This window comes from Carassius carassius, chromosome 40, assembly GCF_963082965.1.
Source record: "Carassius carassius chromosome 40, fCarCar2.1, whole genome shotgun sequence".
Classification (NCBI taxonomy): domain Eukaryota; kingdom Metazoa; phylum Chordata; class Actinopteri; order Cypriniformes; family Cyprinidae; genus Carassius; species Carassius carassius.
This window is the reverse complement of record NC_081794.1, coordinates 21,048,375-21,054,677: the sequence shown is the minus strand read 5'-3', so window position 1 is coordinate 21,054,677 and position 6,303 is coordinate 21,048,375.

Genomic DNA, 6,303 nt, shown 5'->3' with positions numbered 1-6,303 from the left:
ATGAGTCTATAATTAACGTGGGTTGGGGCAATGCAGCTGAATTAGCAGAGCTTATGATAGCCGAGAGTGTGAAAGGAGCACAGCAGAGCACAAAAATCCATTTCACACATCACTCATCCGCTCCTATAAGAAAAGGCATCACGGCCTCAGGATCGCTTGTATGATCCTTTCAGAACGCATGATATGAAGACAAATGGCACTGAATTCTCATGGATTCGTACATGTGTTAGTATTACAGGTTCATATGGAGGTCTCAGTTCTTCATAGATGGGTGATGATCTTCTTGAAAGTGAGTTTGGTTAACACAGGTCGTTACCGCTGGCATATGAGACACTCGCACAGCCCCTGACGCCTCCTTACAGTGTTATGCGCCATGTTATATTATATTATAATTAAATTTGCATGTCTAGAGCAATTCAATTCTGCACAAAGCCACATTCAAATGTAGCTCCATTCTAAAGAAGCCCTGGAAAGGCCATGCGTTATTTTTTGCCCATTGATCTTATGATAGCAAAAGTTTGTTTTCACCTAATCTTGACTAGTTTAACATAAGAAAAACTAACTCAAATTGACCTCTTGGTCAAGAGCCACTATATAGAGTCTATAATGATTAGGTTGTAGCCAGCTTTGGACATTTGGAAGTGACCTGAGAGACATAGAGCCATTTCAGCTTGAGGGAGTTCCTGGTCAAAAAAAAAACGAATTCACTCATCCATGATGCAGCTAGATAGATAGATAGATAGATAGATAGATAGATAGATAGATAGATAGATAGATAGATAGATAGATAGATAGATAGATAGATAGATAGATAGATAGATAGATAGATAGATAGATAGATTGATTGATTGATTGATTGATTGATTGATTGAAATGCTTAACATCACCATTTTTGGGTGGAGCCCATCTAGAAATTATGCCGTATGCCTCTTGTCATTTCTCAACTTGTCATTGCAACCTCCAGGGCTTTTTTATTTTATTGAAACATACCTAAAGGCTTCCTTTAGGCAGCTGTGAATTCACAGGTTTCTAAATGAGCCTTATTATCATTTTAAATTAGTTCACAAATTCCTTTTCTTAAATGAGTTCACGGACATACATCAGAAAAATATCCCTAAAGCATTGTAAGTGAAGTACCTTGCAAGCAACACTAATATGTTTTTATCCAGAGGGCACTCCGCAGTATTACCAGCCTCTACGTCAAACTCCTGAATAGAGGCTGCACTTCTGTTGGGGGAAAGATGTGACAGGGCATATTTGTCAAAAGGAGTTTCCTTTTGTCTCTGATGATTAGGAGACACTAAGGATATACTTTTGATATTACACATAGCTCAGGATGACAGGCCCACACTCAGGTACCCATCACCTCTCATCACTGCAACTTTCACTGTGTCAGACATGGACAAAGTGAACTAACAAATATAACAGTCACACAAGGCAATGCAACCTTTCTCATTCTTGTTATTTCTCATTATTTTCTCATGATTTAATTCAAAGCATATGTTATATATAGATGTTATGTTGGATGTTTAGAACCAAAACTAAAACTATTCATTTGTTGTACTTCTGTATACACAGAAAGGTCTATATTTTGGTCAATAATCAACCCAAGCAAATTAAAGATGCTTACAAGATTGCTTGCTGGATCGTTCTCAAATCATACTGATCACATCAGGTTTTACAGTGAAGTACATGCAGCTTGTGTGCTGCCAAGAAAGCAAAAGAGACAAACCAAACCAAAGAAATTCAAAAATTCATTTTAAGTTTCCAATGCATCTATTCTTTCAAATTTTTAGGTTGATAATTTAAGGCAAGACAACACTGGTGAATTGGGTAAACATTTTTTATCATTTTTTTTTTTTATAGATATCCCCACACTTCCCCAGTTAATTAAACACAGTACATTAATTCCAAATTAAACACAGTACAACAAACACGTTTCATTTTTTTACATATTAGAGTAAAAAAATATATAAATTTTGGGAAACATATTATGTAAAATTTTAATATAAAATATATAAACTGTAATAAAGTAGATGTGTATTTTTGGATGAAGACATGTTATGCAAGCAAAATAACCCAAAATTTCAAAATTGATCAGTGTATGAAGAAAAAAAAAAGAAAAAAAACAATGACTTTGCCTTTAGTGTTTAGCCTTATTTCCAATGACATATGTTCAAAAATACATAATAGACATATTTTTTACAAGTGGTCTCAGACATTTAGAGCACATTGTGAATGTAGCCTAAAGCTGTATCTGTAGTTTTAAATATGAGTAATGTCCTCTAAAACTCTGTTCTGGAGGGTGATAGCTGCAGCAGAGTTGAAATGGAGAAATATCATTCCAGCCCATACTAGAAATCCACTGACCTGGCAAGCGACAGGTATCAGCTGGACCTGATGATTTAATCAGGGATTACTCCAGAGATAATCTATCTTCAAGTTTGTACCAGGTCTGCGATGCTCACACATGTGAGGTTAAAGGTCACATGCTGCTTGTAAACTGATTTCTCAAAAGATCCAAACACTGGCTATATTCAGACTAAAAATGCAATTATCACGCTTACATATGAATATGCCATCTAGTGTTGTCAAAAGACCCGGTACTTTGGTACCAAGTCGGTACTAAAAAAATTAAAATGTGACGGTACCAGGTTTCTTTAAGTACCGGTGGCACCGAGTGCCCGGTCAACCCGGTTCTTGACGTATACAGCGCTATGATTTCCGCAAAGCAGAAAACGCGGACGGAATCTCAAAATCCAGTCATGAAAATTAAACTTACATTTTAATATGGACAGTCAAGGAATTAGTCAAAGTTAGCATAAATTAATCAAATCAAATCTCCATATGGACCAGAATCTGTAAATGTTAAGCCGCAAAAGTTGGTTGAAATATGAATCCTTCATGTTCTGTGTGTCTCTCTGTGAATGAATGAATGGCAGAGACGTGCGGGTTTGTTTACTACATATACTGAAGCACATGACTTTTGCAGGAATTTCAGCATCTGCCGTCTCAATGAGGACATAAATACATAAACAACATCACCAGAACTGTTCGGAGTCACTTCACAAGCAGTTTACCGTTTCATTTGAGTAAAACCAGTGTTAATTTAAAGGTATTCATGGCAACCCATCAAAATAAAAGTTAATTTTTCCATTAAGCGATTGTACTAGAAATATTACTATTATTTAGTAGAATGGATGTGATACTGCTACTACTGTTGAAAAAATTAATAAAACTTAATTTTTTAAAGTAATAAATCACACAATATTTCTTCCATGTTTTAATTTTAATAGCAAATCCCCTTATTTACCAAAAAATAAAATGTGTTTAAATTTTATTAATTAAAAGACAAATTAAATTTGGGTGAAACGTGTTTACGGTTTTTCATAATTATATTACTTGTAGAAAAACACAATTGTAAATAAGTATAATGAATGGCATTGGTTTTATTTTTTTGTGATAAAAAGTGTGTAATTAGCATATTTTTGTGTTTTGCTTTGGTACCGAAATTGGTACAGAGAACCGTGGATTTTCACTGGTATTGGTACCGAATATTGAAATTTTGGTACCGTGACAACACTAATGCCATCAGTGAAGCTTTTTTATAGGGATGACGTCATCTTTTATATAACTGGGGCAAACTCCCATTTGTACAGGTCATGAATGAAGTACTAAAGCCAACACAGTGTTCACGCTGAGCTTGTCGTTAGTTCTGTTGATATTCAGTCACTGTGCCACAGGTAGTAAACCCTTCAAGGTCCTTTAATCCCCTCAGTTGCTGTGTTTAATTAGAGTTTCTCTCATCATCTAGGGAATATCACAGTAAATCTCAACACTTTTCAGAATTAACAGCACAGTGGGATCATAATTACGGCTGTTGACTCACTACTGGGCCCCAGATGATGTGCATCATTAACAATCTGTGTTATGACACCGTTCTGGCCTGATTCTGAGGCTGATTTGATAATTGATTTGCACTTTAGTCTTGCGATCAATTTCAAATCACTGGCTAAAATGAACTGTTGTTCATTAACATCAAAAGAACAATAAATGACTAAAAGCAAATGCAATTTAAATCCAATTTAAAGTGCCACAGAGATGCATAACAGGCTGAGAGATAGAAGCTAGTAGCATAATCCAGATCAAAGGTCTCTTTGTTTTAACACAGATCGTTTAACCTTCAACCGGTTTATTTATTTTTTTTACCTTTTGATTTGAGCAGCCAAAACCATTGTCACGCCATCAAACAAATATACAGAAAGAGTTGACTTTGCGTTGCGCTATCTGCAGACTCTCCAGCTAACAGCACAGGCAGCAAGGTGACATCTGGTATCTTTGCACGCAGCCATGTTGACCACGCTGGATGCTGACCAGTTTGGGGGGCTTCTGGGCACAACATTGAACAGTTTTCTATTTTCAGCCCAAAATCACATTCACCAAAATCCCAAAAGCAGAACATCTGATAGTTTCCAAGCTTTTGATATCCAACTTACAAGGGTCTGATTTCCAGGTCCGTATTGGAGTTATAAAACAGTTAGTTTAACATTTTTTAATATATTGCAATTTCTTCATTTTGTGGTCCTTATCATAGTATATGACATATGTTATATACTTTTATTAATAAATGTATTAATAAATATATATTTACAAATTTCATTATTTTAGTTGTTATATTCTAATTCAATTGAAACATACAATTTATGTAAAACATTTATGTATTTATTAATGTTTTATATATATGAATTATACACATATTTATAATTAAACATTATACAATAATAATAATAAATATATTATAGTTCAAATATATACATTAATAAATGCATACATTCACTTAATTATAAACAAACACAAATGTTGCAAATAAATAAACTAAATCAATTATTAAATTGAATTAATTCAAATAATTACAATTGCATTTTTGTCATTTTTATAACTTTTTATTTAAATACACACACACGCCTATATATATATATATATATATATATATATACAACCCGAATTCCGGAAAAGTTGGGACGTTTTTTAAATTTTAATAAAATGAAAACTAAAAGACTTTCAAATCACATGAGCCAATATTTTATTCACAATAGAACATAGATAACATAGCAGATGTTTAAACTGAGAAAGTTTACAATTTTATGCACAAAATGAGCTCATTTCAATTTTGATTTCTGCTACAGGTCTCAAAATAGTTGGGACGGGGCATGTTTACCATGGTGTAGCATCTCCTTTTCTTTTCAAAACAGTTTGAAGACGTCTGGGCATTGAGGCTATGAGTTGCTGGAGTTTTGCTGTTGGACTTTGGTCCCATTCTTGCCTTATATAGATTTCCAGCTGCTGAAGAGTTCGTGGTCGTCTTTGACGTATTTTTCGTTTAATGATGCGCCAAATGTTCTCTATAGGTGAAAGATCTGGACTGCAGGCAGGCCAGGTTAGCACCCGGACTCTTCTACGACGAAGCCATGCTGTTGTTATAGCTGCAGTATGTGGTTTTGCATTGTCCTGCTGAAATAAACAAGGCCTTCCCTGAAATAGACGTTGTTTGGAGGGAAGCATATGTTGCTCTAAAACCTTTATATACCTTTCAGCATTCACAGAGCCTTCCAAAACATGCAAGCTGCCCATACCGTATGCACTTATGCACCCCCATACCATCAGAGATGCTGGCTTTTGAACTGAACGCTGATAACATGCTGGAAGGTCTCCCTCCTCTTTAGCCCGGAGGACACGGCGTCCGTGATTTCCAACAAGAATGTCAAATTTGGACTCGTCTGACCATAAAACACTATTCCACTTTGAAATAGTCCATTTTAAATGAGCCTTTGCCCACAGGACACGACGGCGCTTCTGGACCATGTTCACATATGGCTTCCTTTTTGCATGATAGAGCTTTAGTTGGCATCTGCTGATGGTGATTGTGTTTACCGACAGTGGTTTCTGAAAGTATTCCTGGGCCCATTTAGTAATGTCATTGACACAATCATGCCGATGAGTGATGCAGTGTCGTCTGAGAGCCCGAAGACCACGGGCATCCAATAAAGGTCTCCGGCCTTGTCCCTTACGCACAGAGATTTCTCCAGTTTCTCTGAATCTTTTGATGATTTTATGCACTGTAGATGATGAGATTTGCAAAGCCTTTGCAATTTGACGTTGGGGAACATTGTTTTTAAAGTTTTCCACAATTTTTTTACGCAGTCTTTCACAGATTGGAGAGCCCCTGCCCATCTTTACTTCTGAGAGACTCTGCTTCTCTAAGACAAAGCTTTTATAGCTAATCATGTTACAGACCTGATATCA